Here is a 13,909-nt window from a genome sequence, read left to right on the forward strand (position 1 = left end):
TGCTGTATGGCCTTTCAATTAAAAAATGTTGGCATTTTAGCAGGGGAGCCTGTAAACACCACATGGGGCCTAATACTTTGTGAAATCACCAAAGAAGTGGGAGGAGCCTATTTATACAAATTTGGAGCCCACAAATAATTTAAAAAGTAAGGCTAAAGATGTTGAAAGCATCCTTAAGTCTCTGGATAGCAGTGAGACGGACCTTAAAGATTGGCTACTGGAACGCGAAAATGTCTGAAGGATGCTCTGAGCCTGCCTTTAAAGCAGGCAGGGATAACAAAATGGGGAGATCTAATAACAGCAGGCGAATTTGTCTCATGGGAGGTCCTCAACATTAAGACAGGTAACAACCTTTCCAGATTCAAGTCCCTGCAGCTTACTTCATGGGCTTTGGCTGCAGATGAGTAAGTACGAGGTAACTGGGAATTTGAGGCCTCACTTCAGGATTTAGGTCAGAAAGTTAAAGAAGTCGCAACATTGTACGGATATCTGTTGTAGGCAGAGGAATAGAAAATGAAGGTCTTATCAGAGGTCTGGACAGATAAATTGCAGGAGGGTAGTGTAGAATCACTGTGAACAGACTCTGTAAAACAACTCTATGCTATAGTACCACCAGCAAATTTTAAACATCACCATTTTATTGTTATTCATAGGTTGTACTGGACACCACAAAGATTATCCAAATTTGTGTTACAGCTAGTGCCAAGATGTAAAAATTTAACTACCCAAAGGCCAACGATGTACATGTTTTTTTACATGTCCAGAGCTAAAAGAATTTTGGAAGTCTGTTGAAAACACCATAAGGGGCATATTAGGAGAAAACATAACTTTAACCGAAACATTGGTATTCCTCGGGTGGATTATACATCTCAACAGGCTCTAAATTGCAAACAATGGGTATTATTATGATGATCGCGGTCGGAGTAAAACCCGCAGGGGGATTCCACTCCTCTTCCAATGAGCTCTATGAGCCCGTCGGAATAGAAAGGGAATTGTAATCCAGTGAATAATGGTGGACCTAGTCTTGGCTCTCTCGTCATAATTACGATGTCAGTTTCCAACAGCCTTTCCATGTCAGCCAATATGACATGGATAGGCTGACGGAAAGTGACTTTGGGGGCCCCTTAGCAGGGCCCCCTCACCCACTGGCCCTCTACGGCCTGATGCCTCCTTAAACATCCCTGCACTATGTGGCAAGTGCTATGAGGTGCCCGCCACACGGTGCAGGGATGATTGAAAACATCAATTTTACAATGGCAGCTTGAGCTGCAAGATTTTCTGCCTGTCTCACATGTTGCTATTGTAGAAAGGATGTTTCTGACCGGCCTGTGGTCAGTCTCATCCTAATTCTGTGGTCAGAACCGCCGACCTATGGGCGGGTAGTTCTTTTCCGCTGACATCGTAATGAACCATAGTTCCATACACTGTGTATGACTCGCAAATGCTTCTATAAAAAGACGCAGTTGATAGTGTTTGCCATCTTTAGCACTACGGTTGACAGAAGTACCTAAGGTCAGATAATGATTACCTTCTTCACAATCCTAGATGTGGAATGAGTTTCTAGCTATAGTTAGGACAAAACCCTAGTCTGCTGGCCTTCTGAAGAGCTATTATACATTTCTTATTCAAATGTTTTAAGTAGCCTGTCTTTCTTGGGACAGCCCATTTTCCAGAACTTCAACTGTTTTGCTTATTAAGTACAAAGAAGCCACATAGTGGTGCACATTAAGCGCTGCAATTAAATGTAATCAAATCAACACTAAGAAGGGAGCTGGAAAGGAACACAGTGAGTGAGTGGGAATGAAGGGAAAATGAAGGCGTTTCTGGATGATTTTGATAAAGTTATTTTGTAGATGTTTGGCTTCTTCAAGTGCCTAATTGTTATGCTGTGCTTTATGTCATCATTGAATAAGTTTCTTTAATATAAACTCCATACGAAGTGTTGATTAAAACACAAACCCATTTATTAAGTATGAATGAATAAATGGAATAAGTGATATGAGAAGACATAGAAATATTTGTTGAAAAATATTTACACAAAATGTTATAGACAATTATTGGATATATATTTGGACAAAAACTTGCTTCTTTACAGGTAATAAAGAACAAAATCATCATTCCTGACTATGCTATGGATTACGATAAAGAGTACTAAAACTAAGGGCCAGATATACGACACGCAAAATAGCGCCTCGCAAATTGTGAGTCTTTTGCGACTCGTAATTTGCGAGGCGCTATTATGCATGTACAACAGTGTTATTACACTGTTTTGCAATTCCCAATGGGCTCCCAAATTGCGAGGCTCATTAATATTAATGAGCCTCTCGCAATTTGCAAGCCCATTGGCAATGCCAGCCCTCCCAGGGATGGCGGCCTGCTGGGCTCAGCAGACACCATGTCTGGGACTGCTTTTTATTAAAGCAGCTTTTTTTTAATGCAGCCCTTTTTCCTAAGGGAAAATGGGATGCATTTAGACATGTTTTTTAAATGTAACGTTTTCGTTTCATTTTTTAAGGGCAGTGCCTGCCCTTAAAATATATTTTTCCCTGCATTTGCAAAGGGGAAGGGTTTGCAAAACATTTGTACATGGGGTTGAGCTCTCAATTAGGAAGGGAACGCCCCTTCTTACTAGCTACTCGCAATTCCAGAATAGCGAGTCGCAAATAAATTGTGTCTCGCTATTTTAGAATGGTACATACCCCTATTGGTTTTTACATGCACAAACGGTTTCGCAAACCCGTTTGCGCATGCAAAAAACACCATTGATCTGGCCCTATGGGCCTGTGTTAAAGTTTGGAGGATTGGTTAGTCTGCCACATTTTTATGGATATCGCCTTACCCTCATTAAAACTGCCATTGGATATATGGCATTTGGAATATGGCAGATGTGATATTCGTCACATTTGTGATGGTGTAACCTGTTTTCCAAATTCTAAGTCAGCCCTGAAGTATTTTGTCACATTCAAATGGAAGGGAAAGCCAGTTACATGGGGATACCTAAAACATGCTAAAGATTGAAATTAAGATTGTGCCCATCTAGTATTTGAATTGCATTGCAAAGTATCCAACAAATGGGGTAATGCAACTGTAGTCAAACGTAAAACAATTTCATCTGTTCTCATTGAGAAGAATCTTTTAGGTTGTTATAAATTCATCTTCATAATAATGCTGATGCACTATGTTCACTTCACATATTTCAGTTTGTGGTAGCAGGGATTTTTAGCTCCCAAATTGTTAATCAGTCATTGGTCCAAATGAATTTTGGGCCGAGTGAAGTCCTTTATCGATGGAACATTAAACATTTGGGAAAAAGAAGAAGGAAGGGAAACGCTGGTCACAGTATGGCAGTGGGATGGTATCGGGTATGTTAGCCCAGAGTGTTGTGTGTCAGTAGCAATTGAGTGCCCAGTGCGAAAAACTGCAATAAGACTTGTAAACAGTGAGTTCACCGCAAGATAACGAAAAATAAAGTGAACTGTGCCAAGACAAAAGCATTAAGTCAGTATTGATGCCTTATTAAGTGATTAAAAACTAGTTTAGTCACGCTATGTTTTCATGCATGGAAGTGGTGCAATCTGAAAATGACAATGAACCTGAAAGATCGAGGTGATTGTAGTATACGTCAGAGGACGTGACAAGAAATGACATGTGAGAGGGTCATATGTTTTGTTTTACGAGTGGGGAGTATCAAGGTTCACGAAAACTAAGGAGTGATCACATGTGTCTTGGCTACAGAAAAAAACAAACATGAAACAAGTATCCTTTAAATGCTTACCAGTATCAGATGAAAAAGTACATCTTTTTGATTGTTAACAACCCGGGTGAAGAGCCCGGCCGTAATGCGGAAAGAAGATAAACAACGGACTCATGGTAAATAAATAGACCAATGGGTTTGTCCGAACAAGGCAGGTGACCAGGTAGTATCATGCAAATTAGGTGGAAAGTAAAAAAGGACTGAGTTGTTCGCAATAAAGATGAAGCGAAAATATCCAAAGGAAAAAACAGTCAAAAAGTTGATATCTCCAGGTGACGGCTGTTCACTTGAAAACTGGATGACCAACATCAGTGATGATAAATAAATAAAGTAATGTTAAATATCACCTGAAGAAGGGCTTCCCTCAATCCGAAATGCATTGTGACCAATGACTCATTAATAATTTGGGAGCTAAAAATCCTTGCTACCACAAACTGAAATATGTGAAGTAAACATAGTGCAACAGCTATATTATGAAGATGAATTTATGAAGACTTAATAAATTCTACTTAATGAGAACAAATTAACTTGTTTTACATTTGACTACAGTTGGACTACTCCATTTATTGGATACTTTGCAGTGCATTCATGGGACATCGTCCCTGGGGTGGTGCTTCAGTCACACGTTTCAAATCGAGTTATCATATTACTTTTTGGTATGCATGAACCACTTTGCCTTTTGAACATTTGAGAAGAGCATAGCGACAAGGACATCTTTTTTTGCTAAGGTGTTGCAAGTACATATACGTGTAAGTTCGGTAGGAATAGGTTTTAGAATTCTTTTAGGTTTTATCACCCCATCAATATCTTCCCAACCAACTTCACACCAATCTTTCTCTACATATGCATGATCCAAAACATTTACACATCTTCTGATCAAATGGAACACTCTTTTAATGTGCCCACAAACAGAATATGACATTGATGGAAGGTCACTTGCTAGAACTGATATCTTGACCTCACTGTACCAAAGATTGTCAAATGTGTGACAGTCAGATCTCATTTTGCACACACGCACAATGTATTTTTCCATGTCTTTAAAGTAACATTCTTCTTCTGTCTCAGCAAATTCTTTTAGAAACTTCATAGGTTCAGCAGTTAAAGCTCCAAGTTTTTTCTTCCAATGTAGCTCATATTGTCATTACCCATATGAATATGTGCCTCGATAAAAACACTGGGCATCTCTGGGTCAAGTTTATTGTACAGAATATGAAGCAGGATTAAGTATCTTTTCTCACCTATTCCATAACGTATCCATTGCTCTGACAATCCTTGACTTATGAACATTGCAACAAATCTAAGTAGCACAATAATAACATTTGTGCCATTTGATAGTACAATGACTCTATTTGAGCCATTTGAAACAGCCCACTCAACATGTGGCACATCACAAAGGTCAGTTTCCTCCAATTTGCTGTAAAGTTCTTGAACAATATGTCCCCTACCTTTTGAATATATTGGTGCAGGCACCACGTCCTCACTGACCTCATTCCACCTCATTCCCCTTTCCTCTTGCAATAATTGGAAATTCAGTGTTCACTGAAGCATCAGCAATGTTTTGGCAAGTTAACTTCTCGAAGTTTGTCTTCTTTGATGCTGATGACAAGAACGTATCAAGTTGTACAGGTATAGGTGTCGATTGTTTGATCTAGACAATGTTAATTGTTCAACTTGTAGACATTTGTCTAATTCTCTTACATTCTTTGACAGATAATTCAAGATAACTGTCAGAGACAATGTGCAGTTCTTGCAAGGTACACACTAACTATAATATATGTAGAACAGTCTGCATGACCGCTATGAAATTTAGCATTTCTTGACCATTTGCAATTGTGGCATAAAGTCCACAGTAGCAGTTTACAATGAGGACACCTATTCGAACTGAATTTCTTCAGATGAAAGATTTTTTTTCGAGCTCTTGCATGAGTTTGTGCTTCAATTGTTTGGTTATAGCATCTCCATCAAATAATGCATTTGTTGGAAGTTGATGCAACAAAATGTCCCTGATAAATTCACTCCTTTCTGTTGCTACATCCATCTCTCTATGTGCTTGTGAAAGTTGTTGTTTTGTAACCTGTTCTGTTGTGGCTGGTTGGACAGCACTCTTACTATCTCGTTTAAAGCGTGGAAGTTTATCTTTAGTGATTAAGTCAAACAGCTTTTTCCCAGACAATACAAATCTCTCCAGCATCAGTTCTGCGTATAACTTCAATCCATGTTCCAGGACATCTAGTAGACTTGTCTTTATGTCGTTATCCACATATTGCTTGGTCACAAAGTTGTGTAATCACACAGGCTCAGTCATTTCAAAAATGTTTTCCTGCTGCTTCATGAAATGAAGATGGTTGCCAACATGTTTATTAAAATGTTCCCCTTTCTTTCCTACAAGTTTGTGGTGAGGAACAGTTTCATGATTGTCCATTAACTTTGAATTTGTCATCTCTCTGAAAACATTGCAAATAGAAAGAATGTCATGGTAAATCAGCTGCCATTGAGCAACATATTCACTTTTACATGTCTGACCAACAATTCTGTTGGAGTTTTCTATGATCTCTGGATCATCTGTTCCAGTTTCATATCTGGAGCCACAGCATTGATCCTTCCTGTCTTTCACCACAAAATGTCTTTGGATCATTTTTCTGCAGAGGTTTGTTTTTCCACCTCTAGCTTCTTCACAATTTCCAATATTTCAGGTAGTTTATGCAATTAAATTTTCGAAATACAGTAATCAGTGACTCCACAGTCTTCACGTGCAGCTCCCAAACACCTTCCCAATCAGCATGAACTACGTTTTTCACTAGAGCTGTCTTGTGTAAAACCTTCCCCAGTACTTATAAAGTTCAGATTTTTCTTCACATTATTTAGCAAAGTCTACAAACTTGTTTTTCAGGTGTTCTGATTTTGAAATGAGTGCTGATTATTGCCTGGCTTTGCATCATGTCTTGAAGATGAAGTTCACCCTGTATCTTGTTCACTTCCAAGATAAAATATGAAAAAACCTCATTTGTAATTCTTGTCCCAGAATGCATTCCAACACATGTTTTTGTAGCCTCAGATATGATGACCATACCTTATAACGAACAAACATATTGAGTTCCACTCAATAATGACTGGACAGTTTTGCCTTCAAAGATTTCAGCCTCAAGAAATGTATTGTCTTTGCAACATCCACTTAGATAACTTCCTGCACACCACAATGCAACTTTTGTCATGTGGAAAATGCCTATCATTGGTTAAAGATCATCAAATTTTACTGGATTGCTCATAAAAATGTCAGCTGCTATATGGAAAACACCTTCCTTGCAGCAAACTGATAGGATAGTCTTGTCTTCAAGATGAGCACGCACATTTTGGAAATTCTTTAGAACTGTGTATACTGTTGCATAGCTTGTAATTGGAGATGGTATTACTGGTAAAAACCCAACCTTCGTCAGTGGGATGGTATTCTGGGAGATCAGAGAATAAATTCCAGGTCACGGAGGAACTGGCTTTTCTTCATCCTTCAGTCCACACCAAATAAGTGACATGATAAATTCAGTTTAATCATCTTTGCAGACTGCAGTATCAGGTAGACCAACATCCATGTCCTCAGCCACTTCGAAACCATTTGGTACTTTATGCCTATAGCTGACACAGCTTGTTTTGTAGCAGCTACTTCATTGGTACAGTCTTAAAAAGTACCATGGCAGTATCATGTGTGCTGGATGTCCCAAACAAAGAAGTGCTGTCTTCAAAATCAAAATTATCAAGAGCAGCAATTGCAAATTCTTTCCTGTTAAAGTGACTTGGAAGTCGTGTGCTGTCAGATTTCCACGACTTTACAGCGTGTGCTGCTAACAAATTCCTCTTCCATACTATGTTATTATAACGTGTTGGTACACCAATCCAAGTCATAGAAGTGATTAGCTCTCTTCTTTTGCACTTGTCATAGATTGCTTGGGCAGTCGTCATGTGTGGTGTCGTTTTCTTTTTGTCGTGATGTCATTAATAAAACATTATTCGTAAAAGACAGTATATTTGCACAGCATAAGCCTGTTGTTTCATGTAATTGTCTTTCACTTCTTTACTTACATTTTTAAAGCCATCATCAATGTTTTTGGCTTTTTTTACGAACTCAAGAGCTTTAGATTGTAATAGTTTTGCTTTGCTGATTTTAAACGATGGTGTAAAAAATGTTTAGACAACATTAGGCATTGTTAATGACTACCATGATTTGCCGAGCTCTATGGAATCACACAATATATTCTTAAGTCCAAAATCTAAATCTTGTACAACATTTTCTCAAAATGGTTCATGCTGACTGTATTGCATCATGTGATCTTATTTTGATAGTAGGACCTTCAGGAGTCAAATCAGCTGAGAACATCCTAAGTGTCTCAATCTTTTTGTTGGACCAACAAAAATAAATTCAGTCATTGTACATTCTTACCAGAAAAATATTAATTTCATTATTGTGGATGAATACAGTTTTGTCAATAATGACCATTATTTATCTGATCTCACTGAGTGTAAACCCGTAGCCAGCACTCAATTGTGGCATTGAAACTTCATTTGCTTTTTGAAAAAGTGCAAACTTAACTGAATGCTGACGGTTATGTTGTTGCTGGAAGATCATTGTACATTCATATTTTCGAATGTATGCATGCATGCAATTCGGGTCGGCATACAGATCAACTGTAAATACATTTACCTCGCTTTTTAGATCAGCAAATCAGCTGAAGACTTAATCTTGGAAGAAACTAGCTGCAGATAAAAACATGTTTGCCCTTTGAAACTCACATACTCTGTGCGTTGTTCTTTCGTCAGTCCCTTTGGCCCTTGTTCCGAATAAACCACAAATAACACATTGAAAATCCTCTGCTTTCTGAACAGTTGTTGGAGGTGGACGACGGGTAGCCACCGATCTTCTAAGTGGATGGGCATTGGATTTGGTTATTGTACCTTTCTCTGAAGACTTGGATTCTTGTTGTGACTACTTAGTTTCATCTATTTTTGACACATTTTTTCCAGGCTTTTTTCCATTGCATAGGACTTGTAGCACTTGTTTTTATAATGATAAAATATTTGATCCTCTTCACCCATCAGTTTCAATCTTTTGTGAACTTTGTCTTTCCATATTTCTATAGCATCTTGAACTCTCATCTGTCCAGTCGCAGTTGATGTTAGCTTTTCTATCCAATCAGTTTGGCATAGGACACCTATTTCTTTGTTGAAGGAGTCCTTAGATTTTGTAATTAGCAACACTCTGTCAGGAGGTAAAGATCCTCTGCCAGCACTTTCTTCGCTCATGTTTACGAATTTGAATCAATGGAAAACCTGAAACTAAATAAATATTAAAATAAATTACCAATATGATGGCTTAAATATCATTAAAGATCCCCCATTTTGAAAAATGGCAGAATAATCAGGTACAGCCGCTGCGATCCCCCAATCTCACTCTGTAGCGCCAGGACGCGTCGGCATTCAAGCGCTCTATAAAACTATATCCTATCCTATCCTAATGGTTGCTCTGAGGAGTTATTTTCAGTCTCTATAAGGCTACCTGACCCCCAAATCCTAAGTTTTGACACCAAAATTAACTATATAGGTCTCATGCTTCCTGAAATATTATATCATCACTGCAACACATCCGCCATTTCTAAAAATGTCGTTCAGAAAAATTCAGCTCGGATTAGCAATGTCTACCCGGTCTAAATTACTTCTCTAAAGATACAAAAATACAAATCAAAAATAAAAATCTCTAGACAACAATTGTTTTTACAGAGGTATATCAAGGGGCCAGGACTTCTGTGGAAGTCAAAATATTGTAGTATTTCTCCATGCAAATTCCAAATGATTTTACCTGGAAAAGTTTTGATTAGAAAAAATTGTGTTAGTTTTGCACTACCTGGAATCCCAGCTCAAGCACAAACTCCAGTTTGCAGGATTTAAAAAGAGTATGGCAGTGTTAACACTGACAATGAAATTCAAAGAATCTCTTGAAAAAGCTGGCCTTGCAACAATGATCAGGATGACATGCAGAGAAATTTAGCCTTATTTTAAGTAAAATAATATTGGATAGGCGCCCACCTCAGTAGGAGTGAGTTTATGTCTTTCACCCTTGGACCAGCCATTAGGCTAGGCAACTCATGGACTTGATTCACAAAGATTTTGCTGGGACTTGCCCTTCAACTACCCCTGGCTGACTCTTGGAGTTCAGGTGCAAGTATCACACACAATTAGCAACATCTTTCTAGATCAGGGGCCATGAATTTTGTAAATTTCTAGATACAGACCATGCAGTATCCTACTTTATCCAGTCTGTGCACTGTTAGGAAATCTGTCAGTGTAGGGCTTCTGTATATGTTGGCATATTATTTTTTAGGCCCGTTTTTCATCCACAGGATAATAATTGTATCCTATGTGAATACAATTTCCCATATACCTACTTTAAATATGGAAGTGTTCCCTGGCCTATCTGTCAGAAATGGGGGTCTCTAATTGTCAGAGGTATGCACCTTTGTCCAAGTAGCTTGGCTTGAGCACACAGGCTTATCCCAGAGGGAATGTGTAAAGTATTTGTAGCCCAAACACACAGTAACCCAGTGAAAACATCACAAATGGACACCACACCAGTTTGGAAAAATAATGTATCTTTATCTAAACCAAACAAGACCAAATCAACATAAATTCAACTTACGGGTATCAGGATATCACTTATTAAATGGTTACTTCAAAAATAGAACTTGTAGGAACAGATAGCTCCACTTGGGGCTTTTATAACGTCATTACAGGCACAAATCCAAATCACGGTGGCAACCGTGAGGTGTGTGGGCCTGGCACAGAGTCACACAGACCCCCACGCAACTGAACTTTGGAAAATAAGTCAACAGATGATGCACAGCATTGTGAAGGTGATCAGTCGGTGCTGAGGCGAAGCCAGTTCCTTTCGCCACAGAGGAGGTAAGGCATCAAGTTTGTGAGGAGGTGAGTCATCAAATACAGGACAGAAGAAGTTAGGCATCATAGGCAATGATGTGTCTGTTCCATTGAAGTGATGCAACATCGAAGAGTTTGTGGAGTCACCCTCAACGGTTATTGGCTCTGCTATAACTTGGTGCCGGCACTGGCGGTGACTGCATTAGTGCAAGCGCAGACATCAGGAAGGGCGATAACTGCAGGTGTGGGCAGGCATCATTGGGCATCTGAGCTGTGGTGGAAGGGGGCCGGTGCATTGTGCACTTCAGGAGCCATGACCCCGGCCTTGGTGCAGTTGTGGCGTCACTGGTGGCGTCGCTGACGGCATCAACGCTCTTCTTGCTTTGCAACACCTACAACACAATTTTCAGGGCCCTGGAACTGGAATGTATGCCCTTTTGAATGCAGGAGTCCCCAGAGGAGTCCATGTGCTGGTCAGTGGGTTGCAGGTGAAGGTTATGTGTCCCTGAGACTTCAGAAGAGGAGGCAAGTATACACAAACCCTTGGAGATTCAAGCAGGTTCACAGCAAAGTTCCAGTCTTTGTTCTGTCCTTGGCAGGAGCAGCACTGCAGGCCAACCCAGCAAAACACACACAGCAAAGGGGCAGTACTCGTCATTACAGCTCTCTAGCTCTTCTCCTTGGCAGAGGTTCCTCTTGAATACAGAAGTGATCTGATTCTCTGAGGTTTGAGGTCCAATACTTGTACCCCATGTTCTCTATTTCGTTTTGTGGCAAGTGTCTTTGAGCTCAATCCAAACCAGTTCTGTCCTCTCTGGCCCAGCTTCCCTACAGGAGGTGACAACAGCATGCATTGTGCAGAAGAGGCAGCCTATTAAGGTACTAGTGAAACTCCTCCCACTACTCTAAATGCAAACCAGGTCATTTCAGCCCACCTATGAATTATCCAAGAAAGTTGTGCCACACGTCAATCCCCCTTTTGACTGTCTCAAGTGAATGCACATCCCCAGGCCCTGTCACTCCAAAACCAGACAGCGAAAACACAAGTAGGCAGAGGCACACAGAATTTTTGAACAAGAAAATGTCTACTTTCTAAAAGTGGTATTTACAAAAATAAAATTTTAAAAACACTGTTACTAAAAGATGTGTTAGTAAACTCTGAGTTCAGGGAGCCTAAACTATTTTTCTATATCTTGTCCCAATGGAAACTTACACTTGTAAGATATTGCAGTACAGCTCCCATGTTAACCTATAGAACAGACAGCCTTTCAATAGTGAAAAACGAAATGACCAATATTTCACTATTAGGGCATGTAAAACACACCAGTACAGGTCCTACCTTTAGCATACACTGCATCCTGCCCATGGGGGTGCCCTGGGCCTACTTGAGGGGTGCCTTACGTGTACAAAAAAGGGAAGGTTAGGGTCTGACAAGTGGGTGCAATTCCAAGGCCAATATGCCAGTTACAAACTGCGCGTGCAGACGCCACAGTGGTAAGCCTGAGACACTTTTACAGGGCTACTCATGTGGGTGGCACAGCCAGTGCTGCAGGCCCACTAGTAGCATTTGATTTACAGGCCCTGGCACACTCAGTGCACTTTACTAGGGACTTACCAGTAAAGGAAATATGCCAATCAGGGATAACCAATTTTGAATCTTGAAGGAGTAAATTTTCATTTTTTAATGGGTGAGAAAACATGGGGATAAGGTTTCTGAATGCCAACAAAGTTCAGATTTTTCAGGATTGCAAATTGGGAGGTCGTACATCTGGCCCTTAGTATGTTAGGAAATATAGCCAAGTTAGTGCTGCACAGCCAAGTATAACCCAGCATTTCATGATGAGTGGCATTGCAACGGTGTCAATGACCACATAGAGAAGAGAGGAGGGAATTACAACCTGTATAGACTTTAGAATGGGAAATCTTATCCCTTAGGCCTTCCTCCTCCTAATCTTATCAGTTGCTAGCTATCCTATAGGATTCCCTTCAACGTCTGTGGCTGATGTTGACATGAATACAGTTATGAAAGGCTTTAACAGAAGGAAAACAAAATTAGAACACACAAAGAAAACACAAATAAAATAGACGGGACGGGACAGAGAGTGCAAAGAAGGATTGAAGGACAGAGAATGTGTCATGACTTCTTGGAGCAAGAGGAATAGGTAGAGAATGAATCCTAGATGCCACCCTTATGGGTGGAGGAACAGTTATGAGAGTAGTTCTGAAAAGTAAGAGTCAGCATTCAAACTGGTTACAGCTAATCCTTGTTATACAGACAAATATAAAGGTGAGCTCTAGATTTGTTTTTGGAGGTAGGCCTAGGAATTCCTCACTCTTTGATTTAAATGAAGAGAGAAGGGAGTACACTTCATGCACCACCACTGATTGTGGATCCTCCTATGAACGTGTATTATTTAGAAGTGCAAGCAGGGTCCAAGATATGGGGGTGATTCAACAGAGGGTAGGTAGGTAAGAAGGACACAGGGAAGACCAAAAGATAAAATGAGGAAGTATTTCAGGCCAATACATGGCCTAATCTTCGAAACACTTTCCTTATCCAACTTTTTATTGAGGCTAGGCATACGTTTGTCGTGTACAATTGACCAGCAACACTGAAAGTGTATCTGGCATAGTGGTGTATCAGTACCATGGCGATGGAAGCAGGATAGAGCAAAATGGTACTAAGAAGCAGAAATTCCTTGAGCTGGAGGCAGGGATGGGTGAGTTAATGGAATAGTTCAAGCATTCACCACAATGGATTAAGGGCAAGGTAATTCTAATAGACTATGGAACAATGTTGTATTTCAGACAACGCAGAGTAATGGGCATGTCAGAATAGAGTAGGAAGTTTAGTGTCAGGATATACACAGTGACCCGCATGCTCACATGGAGGTTTTCCATGAGATAGACAAAAACACAACTATCACTGCTATCATTGGCAGTAGAGAACATCTGGAAAACAGCTAGGAAAACAATTGAGGCCCTTGAGGGCATCAATACCAGGCTCATCTCAGATGAGGTTTGGTAAAAAGTGTGGGGAAAGAGGGCAACTCCCTCTTCTCACAACTTCTACTACAATTCCACTGCATGTCCTGCTATGGTAGTTGGCTGCATGGGAGACACCAGACATGTGGGGCCTGGTTTGTGATATTGTTCGGTGGTGGAGGACTGAGGATAGGAGGTCATTTTTTCTTTGTTTCAGAGGGAAAAGGAACTGACTTCCTATACCTTTTGTTA

The 13,909-nt window shown here is 40.0% G+C and overlaps 1 protein-coding gene across 1 annotated transcript in view; it reads left to right on the forward strand.

Annotated features, from left to right (window-relative positions):
• The window catches only part of MARCO (macrophage receptor with collagenous structure), a 137,785-nt gene that overhangs the window by 97,501 nt on the left and 26,375 nt on the right, over positions 1 to 13,909 (forward strand). The window lies entirely within an intron of this gene.

This window comes from Lissotriton vulgaris, chromosome 2_1 (assembly GCF_964263255.1).
Source record: "Lissotriton vulgaris chromosome 2_1, aLisVul1.2, whole genome shotgun sequence".
Classification (NCBI taxonomy): domain Eukaryota; kingdom Metazoa; phylum Chordata; class Amphibia; order Caudata; family Salamandridae; genus Lissotriton; species Lissotriton vulgaris.